Source organism: Schistocerca americana, chromosome 5 (genome assembly GCF_021461395.2).
Source record: "Schistocerca americana isolate TAMUIC-IGC-003095 chromosome 5, iqSchAmer2.1, whole genome shotgun sequence".
Classification (NCBI taxonomy): Eukaryota; Metazoa; Arthropoda; class Insecta; order Orthoptera; family Acrididae; genus Schistocerca; species Schistocerca americana.
In genome coordinates, this window is record NC_060123.1 from 444,039,351 (window position 1) to 444,054,446 (window position 15,096).

Genomic DNA, 15,096 nt, shown 5'->3' on the forward strand with positions numbered 1-15,096 from the left:
CTACATTGGCCAGTAAAGTTGCCATATCTCTTCTCAATTGCGAACGTTTGGAGCATTAAAGTTCAGCGCCTTCCAACCAGCTGGAGATTTTGACCATCTACCGCGCCAGTTGGAAAGACTCTGGTGCAATATCCCTCAGGAAGACATCCAACAACACCATCAGTCATATATCGAGCAAAGCTTTATTGACTTGCTCAGTTTGTGAAGCTCTTTCTCTTAAGTAAATCAATCATCTAATTGTTGCGAAATTATGATCATTCGTCTCAGAGTGCATGTTTAACACAGAATTTTTACAGTTACTTGTGCGAGGGCCCGTCGACGTGGATGGTTTTGCGAGCTAATAGACTTCAGGGAGAATTCCAATCAGCAAAAGGCGCCCATACATACGCTAACCGTACTTGCTGTCAACAACAAATCCTACTTGGTTCACCAGTCACACGCAGCCTGCAAATCATAGAAGGTCGATTATGGCAACTCAGAACGCCTTTTACAGTTCATAATGGGTTTGGTACAGCAGCCAATATGTATGATATGAAGAAAGAAGCAATCTTGGTTGCAGACTTAATTTTTTTTATTGTTTCCTAATAACGCGTTTCACCTTCATCTAGGCATCCTGGAATAGCTATTATTTGGTAGCGGTTGGTATATGGGATACCGCGCATAAAATATCCCAGCAGGTAAATGTCCCAGGCTTGATCCCGTTTGGTTTGCACTGGACTGCGCTACATGCCGTAATAAGGGCACCTTGCAGTGTTTTTAAAGCATTTACCTGTTGAGATATTTTATACTCGATATCCCATGTACACATCGCTACCAAACATCAGCCAGTCCGAAGATACCTAAATGAAGGTGAAACGCGTCACTGGGAAACAACAAAAAAATTTGACACTGCAACCAAGACTGCTTGTTTCTTCATGTTAACTCCGAAAGGGAAAGACCGTCCTCTAAAATAAATATAACAGACAGACTATTTTCGCGAACGTAGGCGGAAACGACTGAAAGAAAAGGCATTCCGCTCACATTCACACTTACGTAGTCTGCACACCTTTGTCCACTGTCTCAGCGCTTAGTGAAATACTGATTACGTCGAGCGCATACTGCGCTTAGTCCATGTGTCACTCACATATCATATTGTCAAAGTTGTGATAAATTGTTGCTGTCCTAATTCATAAATCAATTGCATTACACATTGTATGCCTACTGTAGTATCGCTGTCCGCCTCAGAATCTATACTTGCATCTCTCTAACGTGCAGAGTGTAATTGTTAGTAAGGTGCATGAGGTTTTAATGGTGCTGCATCAGTTTTTGATGTGCCCCATGAGTATTGCCGGACGCGTTGCATACAAAAACACCAACTGTTGTGTTGCCAAAAACGGTTAAAATCTTCATAGTAGAAGTTATATGTTTTATATCAGTGTTTGTCAGCAAATTTATTTGTTAATTATTACGAATAGTCTACTTTCCGCATTCACGTCTCATGTTGTCGATGTAACAATCAGTCGCGTCGCGCTTATTACGGAATCAACAAACATTCAGAGAACATTCTAATTCAGATAGGCTTATAAACTGTGTGTAATGAAAATACTTCTGTTCGTATATTGTGCCACGAGACCAACAGCGAGCTGTGTCACGAAAGTCATGCTTCCACTTGTGAAAGTGATCGATCAGTAGCATTGTTACGATGAACTAACGTTAATTCAAGAAACTGTGACAAGTATCAAAATTAAAACTAAATACCCGAATAGTGATGTTCAGATAGTCCAGGTGCTATTAAACGCACAGCAGGGCAATAGGGTGCAATGCATTACATAAACCCTGTCTATGAAATGCTGATAACAGCTCACAAATATCATATGACTGATCTGTGGTTTTCATTATGTGCATGTACCGCAGCTTGCAACGAATAAAACAAACAATTGCAGGATTGAATTATAGCTGGTGCTTGCAGAATTGAGAACATAAGTGACGAGTAGAAACGGTCACAATGCAATCCAGGCACACGGCTATTAAGTATTCCGATCCACGTGCCTGTATCATTAGTTATGTGCGAGAGATCCCTGGGCTTAGGAAATGTTATGCAAGGACTACCATCTGTTTTAATCCCTCAGGCCACTTATATCACATTCTCAAATTTGTGGATGAATACTTTTCCAATGCTGTACTTCTCTAAACTTCAATTTCGTGGAAGTTATGGTAGAGTGATGTATTAAACACTGGTGTAAACTAATAATTATTAGATTTGAGGAGTCCAGGGGAAAAACCTGGTAAGTCACAATTCTTATTTTTTTCAGGAGACGAAATTTAAAGTTTCAAGACTCATAAAATTTTAGTTTTTCTTCATTTTTGTTTTAGACCTTAATATATCTTTCAGAGAAAGAGTACTGCTTAAATTATACACATCTGAATAGGATTTACAATAATATGATTTAATTTTATTACGAAAGCAGGTCGTGCAGAGGAAAAATATGCAAGTCCATAACAGATTGCAGGTAACTACAAGATTTCAAATTCATGTTACAACAAATTATCTCATATAATCATTTAATAATCTTCTATAAAAGGTCCTGTGCTTTTTCGATGATGGATTAATGCAAAAGACGATCAAAATACACTTGCACTTCACTACCGCAAAATCTTTTTAAGTCTTGTAAATCTCTGTATTTCTCAGTAGATATTTTAAGATCGCCTGCAAAAAATCAGAATCCCTTAATTTAAATAACTATATGCCTAATACTAAAAAAATTCTTATTTCAATAAATAAAAAAGACTTTCAAATCATATTGCTATAAAAGAATTACTATACTTTCATATTTAGCTGAGGGTAGGCTGAACTCGCCTTCTTTCAGGCTGGAATCTTGCCCTTTCTTTCCACGAAGAAGTAATGAAGCTTGCTCATATGCTCCATTGTAGCTTCCTCTACGCTGAACCAGTGCTGCATGGTATCGTGTGACCTCCAGTTCTCTTATTGGCCTGGACTGGAAAGGGAGTTACTTCTTGTGTATTGTATTATCCAGATGCTCTGTCCAGCATTTGATTACCTATCTCTGGTTGCTCCTCAACATCAGTGATGACAAAAGACGAAGGGGGTGTGCGTGACTTCAGAAAAACCTGACACCAGTCCTTTGGAATTTGACATTCCTGAGTTTAGTCTATCATACCAATATTTTTATCACATTCGAGGTACGAATGACCTCTTATGGGGAATGTCATCTTTACATAGTCCAATCGTTTTTCTGTATGGACCAGATGGTGAAGGAATCTGAACACAGTGGCATTCTTGTTTTGCCCTCCACATGAGTCACAGAAGATCTCCAGAATTTAGAAAGTTGTGCACAAAATGATGAAGGAACGACGAAACTTCGTCTGCTCCTTTTTGGCCTGTGCTCTCTGGATACATGTAAAAATAGCTGTCCCCTGTTGCCAAAACATGAACATTGAATAGAAATACAGAAAGCTGTCGTTTATAATAAACTTCATTTGTCTTTATATTTAGACAAGGAAAGTTTTTGCTATGATCCATCATAATTGCAACCTTTGATGGATTTTTTTTACATTCCATCTTCGCTTTTTTTTCCTGTCATAGAACACTTTTTGTTTTCTGAGATGCAGTTCATGGGCTATTTCATTGGGTCGAAGTTCGGAATGAAGCCTTACTTTATTTTCAACAGATGATGTTAAAGTCAGTTCCTTCAAATTTTTCTTCTTGGCTAGATACTCATCGCAGGAGCCATAAACATCAGATCATGGATATCCAAAACTTATATTCAAATCTGAACTGAATATAGTGCGGTATGTTTCATACGACACGCTCTGATCCTGAAACTTCTCCTTCAACGTATGGAACATTTTTTCAATATTCAAAGACTCTGGTAGGTAAATTTTTTCTGACTTCGTCAAACTGTAGTGGCTGTTGCGACCTTTAAAGGATTTAATGTGCCCTCTTATTATTGCAAGTGTTTCATCTCTCAAAGCCTGTGGGCAGGATCTGTGTTTCAGTCGGCCGTCTTGTAGAGGTTGGTCTCCAGATTTAAGTTTCTTCAGTAAATTATCTACCTTGCTCTTCTTTATTCCATGTAATGACATGAATGCTTGCTTGCACAGATGTACTTCTTGGACACTTCCATTAATGGAAATACAAACACTGAATTTGTATGATGCATCACGAAACTTTGCTTCCTGCTCTTCTCTTCTAGGACCCCTTCGCTGTACAGAGACCACTGTGATTAAACCACTTAAATACAGGTTTATTGAACTTGATTTTGAAAGTGGTTCATGTTATTAATAATATTTCTTTTATCTTCATCACTGACAATATCAAAACAATTGTTTTTGCACTTACATGGTTCTCCTGTTTCATGTGATTGCAATCTTAAACGTTTGGAGGCTTCTCGCGACCATACTTCTTCCTTTTCTTTGTCAGCTTCTTTGATGACATTCTATAGTTTTCTTCGCAAGTAGATGAGTCACTGTCTTCTTTATTCATTTTACACTGACAGAATACAATGCTAGATCTATCTTCCTTCACAAACTCCACAAAGCTAACAACAATGGTCAACTTATACACGACAATGACTGTGGCAACAATGACAAAACAACGATAACATTAGTGAAAACAAACCTGCACGGGCTGGGAATCATTAAGTCATAAAATTTTATCGTTGCATTCTCTGGACTTTTCAGGATATTCTCCTGTTTTGCGTGGACTTATAATGTTTTTCGCCTGCACGTGCTTACAAGATATCAGAATATCTTTTGACTCATCAGGTTTTTGAACATTTCTGTAAAACGAGCTAAAACTACACTGGCTGGTCTATTAAATTATGAAAAACAAAACAGAAATTTTGGAATTTTGGACTTATCAGGTTTTTCCCCTGGACTTTTCATTTGTTCTGCCTTGAGCAGAACATAGTTTTATCTTTTGTTCTATTTCCCAGACATGTTTCGCTGAAGTTACAGCGTCATCAGTAGGCTTTTATTTTCTTTCTTGTTACAACTTACTGTGGTTTTGCTGTTTTTTATGTTTTAATTGCGCTTGTTTTCTTTCATAGTGTCATTTTTCTGTTTTCTGCATCACTGTCACTGTGAAAAACTGCACTTTGTAAATTTCATTATCACTGTTAACAAAATACGAAAACACGATCAGCGAAACATGTCTGGGAAATAGAAGAAAAGATAAAATTGTATTTTGCTGAAGGCAGACCTAGCCCCCTCCTACCCCCCCCCCCCCCCCCCCCCACCTCCACCCCAAGAAAAAAAATCCATTTGTAAGTGAGCACGGACAGAAGAGCTTCAATCTCAAGATGTGCGGCATGTTAAAAGTGGTGGCGGCAGTAATTTATATATGTGGGGACATGGAATGAGATGGTAACAGACTGTGTGACAAGAACAGACTTGGAAGAGATCAGACTTGAACTGACCAGTACAGACGAAAAGTAAACAGTGTCAAAAGCCGAGGATATTAGGTGTCACATGCCACAGATAAGAGAAGGCCAGTATTAGGGTTTTCCCCGAGTCTGAAAAAGGAGGAAAACCACGGAACCAGGTTTGCTTTGGGAATTTAGATTGCAATGACGGAATCAGTGAAGCAACGAAATATGGTGAAATGTTATTGCTGTATTCACCAAATACTGTTGGTGTCAACACAAATGCAAACCACCGAAAGTAGTTTCTGTTATTGAAAAGGCTTGCTTGCACGCAGCAACTATGCAGCCTCGTCATGGGGCCAAATAGATTTAGGTACATTACGCCAAAATTCACAGCAACATAGATTAGCATCAATTAACAATAAATAAATTATACATGACTAGCAATGCAGTTTGAAGTTCATTTGCACTGATCAATCTTTGAACACTGATTAATCCAATACGAATCGAATGAGTTACGACTAAAATAACTGTCCAGATGGGCTCTCCTTGGCGGCGACTGTAGATAACTGAAACTGTCTTGAGGCACGGTGTTGACGATCTCGAACTGTTGATACACTCTTTCTTGGCAGAAGGTTTTCCACTTCGGAAATATTTGCATGACGTAAGGCAGGAGCATGACATAGTCCGTATTTCGAGCGCCCTCTATGACGTCAGATCGTAACTATGTTGTGCTACACTGGAGGCTGGCCTCACCGTGTGCGACCCTTTCTATATCGCTGTATCTCGTATCTCTGAAGGACACAGCATTGAGTACATATATCTATGAGCTGAGCGTAGATTACTGCGCATGTTCTCAACATCAAACCGGGCCAGTCACGTGATTTTGTGAAGACGCTGCTTGTCTACAACTTGTGGTAATGGGGAAACTTGAATATTACACGTGTTCGTCTTGTGTTATATAAGTTTCCGCACGTTTGAGTTTTAGGAACAGGTATGATGCAGTACTTTCGTTGCTACAGATGCAAAGATAAGTGTGTGGAAGGAGGACCAATCACTTTTCTTACATATGTACAATAAACGTATAATTGTGAATGTCATGAGGCACTTTGTAAGTTGAAAAATATCGAGATACGATATTACACAATCTTGTATTGTAGAGATAATTTCTGTGATTTTATGGCCAAGTGTTTACGAAACAAGCGCTAGATAAATTTAGAAGACTGTGTGAGAATATTGCTAGTCAGTGTATACATATCGGTGCTATGTTCACATGAAAGTCTGATTAATTTCCTCCAATTTATGCAGGTTCTCGAACTCTTGTATGTAGTTAAGATTTTCCGCATGAGCACGTTTCCTATACGGTGTAATAGTAACGTAATTAATTATAACAGAATCGAGAATATGAAACAGTGCAATAGAGAAACGTATAAAAATATTGTTGGCTGTCATTTCTTTTGCTTCTGCAAAATTCGAGGATTGATGTATTTTTTATTTTTGTGCGTAGTGTATGATTTTACTTTTCTGGTGAGATGGCGAAAAAATGTCATAGATATTTTACTTGTTTATAAAAAGCGGAAGTATAAATAAAGAAAAACTGGAAATAATAATGGACAAGCAGATGGTGCAAATCGCTTACCGTGTTTACTGTCAGAATTTCATAGCTCCAGATGCGTTGTTTTTTTCGTGACACTTCGGTGTTGTCTACAGGGCATTGTAACGTAATTAATTAGAACAAAGCTTCGACAACATGAATAAGTGCAATGGGAAACGTAAAAAATATAACTGGTTGTCATTTCTTATCCCGTTACCGAAAAAACGTAAATAAGGGGGAATTTCAGCTGCGGCGAAAAAGCACAATACCATTGCTCTCCAAATCTTTAAGCCAATTTAACTTCATGGTAACAAAGTTTTAAGATGTCTGTAAATCACACATGCGAAGTTTCACTCTGCTTCTGAAGTTGACCCATCCATAGCAGCGAATAACTCTCGAAATACGCTAAGCGTTGTCCGGCCTAAAATGCTCCGTCCCAAAATCGTGCGAGGTGAGCTGCAGCAGATGTTGCTGACAGAATTCTCGTTCTGCGCGTCCGAAAGCTCACTCCACAGAAATTTATACTCCATGGGACACAGCAGTTGTATTCATGAAATTCTGAGCTAAGTTTTAAGAAGGTCACATACAATTCCCAGGTACAGGGTGTTCCAGGAGGAACGGTCAATATTCAGGGTTGCGATAGAAATGACCGTTCGAAGCAAAAAAAGTCTAAAATGCATACGTTTGAAGAGATTTGTTTCACATTATCGAAGATAAAGATTTGCTCATAGCTCTTAAATTATGCGTTTTAGAGCCCATGTTTGCTAGACATTTTTGTCCCACGCGAGTGTTCCTGTCATAGCCCTAAAATATTGACCATTCCTTCTGAGACACCCTGTACACCAAAATGATCGTAAAAATAATAGGAATTCACTACCGCTAAACCTACCCATTAGCATTGCTCTTATAAAAGTTACTATGTTTCTGCAACTAAACGTCTCAGACCAATAGTCATTGCACAACTCAAGTTACAACCTGGTTAATTAATACTGAATATGCAAATCGTGCCAGATCTTTGAATCCTCCATAGCTACACAGTATATGAACGAACACGTGAAAACTACAATCGTTTACTTTCCATTTAATATGTAACATTTGCAGTTTTATGTTAGATTGTTGATAATTTGAGTAATGACTCATGTTAACGATTAACAAAAATACAAATCTCATTTTATGAGACGTGTGTGGAAAAAGTTAATAAGCGGCTTGTCTCTTCTTTGACGCTACATTTTTAGAATTTTTGCAATAAATCTGTCCACAATTCACTGTAAAGTTTGTTGGCACCACCGTGAAAACACTTCAAATGAATACGCTAATCTTAATGTGGCATTTGTATTTTAACATCTTTCCACATGTTTATTGATGAACGCGTATGAGTTTTGTAAGAGTCGTTAAATCTGAATGATGGCCCATTTTATATAATTGGTGGTTTGCATGGAAGAGTCGGGGAAACCAGAGAGTATAAAGGACGCGGAAGCTGAGCCTTCGGGCTCTTGCATGTTTGATCATCAGTTCAGGAAGAACCTGTGTCAGTCTGCAGTGGGATATGCAAGTGATCCATTGTAGGTGGGGAGTCTGCCACACATGTGAAATACTTTAACTTTTTTTTTGGAGTTAGTGTAATTTCGAAGAGTCGGTTGCGCATGTGAAATACTTTAACTTTTGAAAGCGCAATTTTGATGGTTTCGGTGTTCGAATCTGACAATGATTTATGGTGATCATTCCTTTAAAATGATTTTATTCATATTATTTCGCAGCTGTGCCATACTTAGATGTCAGACCGTAAGATAACTTGAATATTTTGAATTTGAACTGGGCTAGCCGCAGTGTATGAATGACAGCAGCATGTGACCCACTCTTAAGATGGACAGTGAGCTAACATTATTACTTTGTGTCGTACAGTTGTTTTATCTGCCAGTATTATATTTATTTATTTAAACTAAAAGAGAGGGGAAGAAGCTTCCACAGAAGGTCACCTCGAGTGGTAAATCGCCGTACTTGTTGATGCTCGCCATTAGCAGTCTTCACTGAAAAACGCGTGATACGATGCATCCCACTTGTCAACAATGCAGGCGATGAAGGTATTCCGATGTGGGGGATTCTTATACGGGGTGGAAAGGGGTCCCCGGCCTATCTACCATCGTCTGTCATCGCCAATGTTACAGTACAGGTCCCTGCTTTCCAACAATGTGCAACCGTTAATTTGCACGCATGGCTCGTAAGCAACCTGTGCTTTCAGCAAGGCTATCTGTCAGTCTGTAGCTCCGAAACTGAGTTAGTTCCACACCACCGATGTTAGGATGCTTGTAAGCGCCACCAACCACTCATCCAGGGTTACCTGACCTCAGTCCTACTGATATATCTCGGACGCCAAAGAGCGCACACTGGAATCAACTACAAACTATCTCATTTTACGAGATGTATGTGAAAAAAGTTAACAAGCTGCTTGTCACTTCTTGGAAACTACATTTTCAGAATTTTTGCAATAAATCTGTCCACAGTTCACAACTCTCTTCTAGCGGTTGCTACAGGAGTTTGATGAACATCCAAATAATGCTCTCACACGTATTAAACGGACCCGTGATTAAACGCACGGCTCTTAGCTTCAATTGCGCACATGTCCATATGCTATTGCAGCCCATTCATTTTTTTAAGATAGAAGAATAACATATTTATGTACATTTAACCATCTAATGTAATGACAGAACTGTGCACATGTTGTTGGCTTATGCAGTCCATTCACACTTTTTTAAAAAACCATATAATAATTGAATTGTGATCTAGAGTGATTAGTAACCAAGCTACAGCTACAGCATCTTTCAGTTATTTTTGTATCCAATGTAAGCAAGCATATCTCCAACATGCATAACATCTTCGAAGTGACAGGGTAAACACAACGTACAGCGGAGAGGACACACAACAAGTAGAAGTATGCAGATAGAATGAGATTTTCACAGCGGAGTGTGCGCTGATATGAAACTTCCTGGCAGATTAAAACTATGTGCCGGACCGAGACTCGAACTTGGGACCTTCCCCTTTCGCGGGCAACGGTAGAGCGCTTGCCCGCGAAAGGCAAAGGTCCCGAGTTCGACTCTCTGTCCGGCAAACAGCTTTAACCTGAAAGGAAGTTTCAGTAGGCAGACAATTTACGATTATAGTAATCCTGTACATACTATTTTCTCTTACAAATCCGTATTTTTCAACTTTAAAATTATCTTTTCAAAAAACTTTGTATCGTCAGCAAAATACGTACAATAACCTACACTGCCCTTGGTCTGCTGCTGTGAAAGGCGTTTGCGCTCTTCACGAACACCATCTATGTAAATAAACAATTCTCCACCTGAAGATAATGGTGTGAACCACTGAGACGCGTAGTGGCAAAATAATTAAGTGACCCACGCAGAAAACTGTTTTATTCATATTAATAATTCTTGTTCCGATTTTTCGATTGACAACCTTTCAGCCATTCTCGCCGTGGGTCGCTTGCAAGATTTTTAAATCACTTTACACAATACTGTGGAGCAAACGCGCGTGCGTCAGAGATAACATTTGAGAATGGCTGTAAAGTTGCCAGCCGAATTATCGGAACAAGAATTAATAATATCCCGGATGCACGCCCGAAACTTGATGGAATATTCGATCCGCCGGGAAGACTTCAAGAAAGATAAAGCTTGCTGTATATTTGGTATCAAGGAGCATTTTATCATTATCTTTAATTAAAATATCATCTTGTTTCCTAATAGTCCTTCCTGTTCCCCTTCTATGCTCCATATTGGTTTGCTTTTATGTTCATTATTATTCATCTCTGACATGACACGCAACCTTTTTAACTTTTTTTATAACTCTTATAAATAAAGAACAATGCCATCTATAATATGGAAATAGTTGCAAATCCACGCTTATCCTGACAGCCTACACAGTGTCCAAAAACTCAGTGCCCAAACTAACAGGGAGACGACAGAGACAAAAACAAATATGTTTCGTAAAGCAACCATGTGTCGGAAACTCATATTGTTGGCGTACTGAGTATGCAGGAGGTTATAGTGTGTCATTGAGAACGAAACTGTGTTAAATGTTTTTCACTGCTTTATTGTTCTGATCACTATTGCATCAGAATAAATGTTCAAAATGAGCACCATTAAGCTCTGTGCAGAGCCGGTATCGACATAGCAAGGAGTCTCGTGTTCACTGGAGGATGTGTGGTGTGTTCTGTGTTTGTGTTGTTGCTGCAAGAATTCTTGCAACCAATTCCACCCCCGAGTTACAGCGATGGAATACACCTCGGCTTTCATGTATACCAAGAGAAAGAAGTCTGATGGGGAGACGTCCAGGGAGCTTGCAGACCAATGCACAGGTTCTCCTCGGCTGATCCACCGACTGCCATAAATACTGGTTATTACCATTCGAACTGGTTCCGTAATGTGTACTGGAACCCCATCATGCTGGAACCACATTCTCCTTCTGCCTTCAGCAACATGGTATACAAAGTGCAAGTCTCGGAGTTCTTCCCATTTGTAGAGCTTCATGTTGTCACTGCAACTGTCATACAGGCACTAGTGCAAACCGCAGTTTACCAACTCAGTGTCGAAGGGAATGACATCATAGCATACAACGTATCTCAAACTAAAATTTGGTGTAACAAAGTTAGACATAACGACATTTATGTGCTCCACTCGTGCAATATCTACACATGCCCAATGTTCACGCAATATTGGTTTCTGACACATGATTGCTCTACGAAATATACTTGTTTTTGTCTCCTGTCTCATCCCTGTTAGTTTGGGCCCTAAATTTTGAACACCCTGTATGCATGAAACTTCCTGGCAGATTAAAACTGTGTACCGGACCGAGAGTCGAACTCGGGACTTTGCCTTTCGTGGGCAAGTGCTCTATCATGTTAGCACCCAAGCACGACTCACGACCCGTCCTCACAGCTTCACTTCTGCCAGAACTTCGTCTCCTACCTTCCAAACTTCACAGAAGCTCTCCCGCGAAACTTTCAGAACTAACATTCCTCGAAGAAAGGATACTGCGGAGACATGGCTTTGCCACAGCCTGGGGGATGCTTCCAGAATGAAATTTTCACTCTGCAGCGGAGTGGGCGCTGATATGAAACTTCCTAGCAGATTAAAATTGTGTGCCGAACCGAGACTCGAAACCGTAACTTTGCCTTTCGCGGGCAAGCGCTCGACCATCAGTCATGTCGTTCAAATGCCTGGGTGTAACGTTGCAAGGCGATATGAAAGGGAATGAGCATGTGAGGATCGTGGTGGGGAAGGTGAATGTTCGACTTCGGTTGATTGGGAGACTTTTAAGAAACTGTGGTTCATCTGTAAGGGAGACCGCATTTAGGACGCTGCTGCGACCTATTCTGGAGTAATGCTCGAGTGTTTGGGATTCGTACCAGGTCGGATTAAAGAAAGATATCGAAGTACACTACTGACCATTAAAATTGCTACACCACGAAGATGACGTGCTACAGACGCGAAATTTAACTGACAGGAAGAAGATGCTGTGATATGCAAATGATTAGCTTTTCAGAGCATTCACACTACGCTGGCGACGGTGGCGACACCTACAACGTACAGACATGAGGAAAGTTTCCAACCGATTTCTCATACGCAAACAGCAGTTGACCGGCGTTGCCTGGTGAAACGTTGTTGTGATGCCTCGTCTAAGGAGGAGAAATGCGTACCATCACGTTTTCGACTTTGATAAAGGTCGGATTGTAGCCTATCGCGATTGCGGTTTATCGTATCGTGACATTGCTGCTCGCGTTGGTCGAGATCCAATGACTGTTAGCAGAATATGGAATCGGTGGATTCTGGAGGGTAATACGGAACGCCGTGCTGGAACCCCACGGCCTCGTATCACTAACAGTCGAGATTACAGGCATCTTATCCGCATGGCTGTAACGGATCGTGCAGCCACATCTCGATCCCTGAGTCAACAGATGGGGTCGTCTGCAAGACAACAACCATCTGCACTACGACGTTTGCAGCAGCATGGACTATCAGCTCGGAGATCGTGGCTGCGGTTACCCTTGACGCTGCATCACAGACAGGAGCGCCTGCGATGGTGTACTCGACGACGAACCTCGGATGAATCCAGGTTCTGTTTACAGCATCATGATGGTCGCAACCGTGTTTGGCGACATCACGGTGAACGCACAGTGGAAGCGTGTAATTCGTCATCGCCATACTGGCGTATCACCCGCCGTGATGGTATGGGGTGCCATTGGTTACACGTCTCGGTCACCTCTTTTTCACATTGACGGCTCTTTGAACAGTGGACGTTACATTTCAGATGTGTTACGACCCGTGGCTCTACCCTTCATTCGATCCCTGCGAAACCGTACATTTCAGCAGGATAATGCACGACCGCCTTTTGCAGGTTCTGTACGGGCCTTTCTGGATACAGAAAATGTTCGACTGCTGCCCTGACCAGCACATTCTCCAGATCTCTCATCGATTGAAAACGTTTGGTCAATGGTGGGCGAGCAACTGGCTCTTCACAATACGCCAACCACTACTCTTGATGAACTGTGATATCGTGTTGAAGGTGCATGGGCAGCTATACCTGTACACGCCATCCAAGCTTTGTTTGACTCAATGCCCAGGCGTATCAAGGCCGTTATTACGGCCAGAGGTGTTTGCTCTGGGTACTGATTTCTCAGGATCTATGCACCCAAATTGCGTGAAAATGTAATCACATGTCAGTTCTAGTATAATATATTTGTCCAATGAATACCCGTTTATCATCTGCATTTCTTCCTGGTGTATTTTTTCCACCTATGTGCTCTCTCCTCTGCATTTAAAAGTGGAATTCCTGTTGCACTCTTAATGTCACCACCCTAGCTTTTAATATCAACGAAAATTGTTCTAGCTTTCTGGTACGCTAAGTCTGTCCTTCCGACAATCATTTTTTTTTCAGTTTCTTCACATTTTTCATGCAGCCATATCATCTTAGGTTCCCTGCACTTCCTATTTATTTCATTCCTCAGAGACTTGTATTTCTCTACTCCTGAGTTTCCCGGAACATTTTTGTACTTCCTCCTTTCATAGTATTTCTTCTGTTACCCATAGTTTCTTCGCAGTTACCTACGTTGTACCTACGTATTTCTTTCCAACTTCTGTGATGGCCCTTTTTATAGATGTCCATTCCTTTTTCTTCTATCCCTTCTCCTACAATTGCATTCCAATCCCCCATGACTATTAGATTTTCGTGTCCTTTTATGTACTGTGTTACCCTTTCAACATCCTCGTATACTTTTTCTATCTCTTCATCTTCAGCTTGCGACGTTGGCATGTATACCCGAACTATCGTTGTCGGTGTTGTTATGCTGTCGATTCTGATGAGAACAACCCTATCACGGAACTGTCCACAGCAACACACTCTCTGCCCTACCATCCTGTTCAGAACGAATCCTAGTCTAGTTATACCATTTTCTGCTATTGTTGATATTATCCTATACCAGAAATCCTTGTCTTCGTTCCATTTCACTTCACTGACCCCCACTATATCTAGATTGAACCTTTGCATTTCCCTTTTCAGATTTTCTAGTTTCCCTACCACGTTCAAGCTTCTGACATTCCACGCCCCGACTCATAGAATGTTATCCTTTCGTTGATTATTCAGTCTTTTTCTCATGGACACCTCCCCCTTGGCAGTCCCCTCCGGGAGATCTGAATGGGGGACTATTCCGGAATCTTTTGCTAATGGAGAGATTATCATGACACTTTTTCAATTACAGGCCACATGTCCTGTGGATACATGTTACTTGTCTTTAAGGCAGTGGTTTCCATTGCTTTCTGCATCCCCATGCTGTTTGCCACCCCTACGACAAGAGAGTGCCCTGAACCTCTGTCCGCTCCTCCACCCTTTTTGACAAGGCCGTTGGCAGAATGAGGTGTGACATCTTATGCCGGAAGTCTTCGGCCTCCGATACGAAGACAGAATACGAGAAATTAGGGCTCATACGAAAGTCATTTTTCCCTCGCTCTATTTGTGGGTGGAACAGGAAAGGAAAAGACTAGCAGTGCAAGAGAATACCGTCTGCCACACGCCGTTCGGTGGCTTGAAGAGTACCTTACGTAGAAACAGACGTAGATGTGCATGGTGTGGTATTGTTTTCAGAAG

At 40.8% G+C, this 15,096-nt stretch overlaps 1 protein-coding gene across 1 annotated transcript in view; it reads left to right on the forward strand.

Annotated features, from left to right (window-relative positions):
* LOC124616421 (short stature homeobox protein 2-like) overlaps positions 1-15,096 on the forward strand; it is a 122,670-nt gene that overhangs the window by 53,701 nt on the left and 53,873 nt on the right. The gene's annotated exons all lie outside the window — the stretch shown is intronic.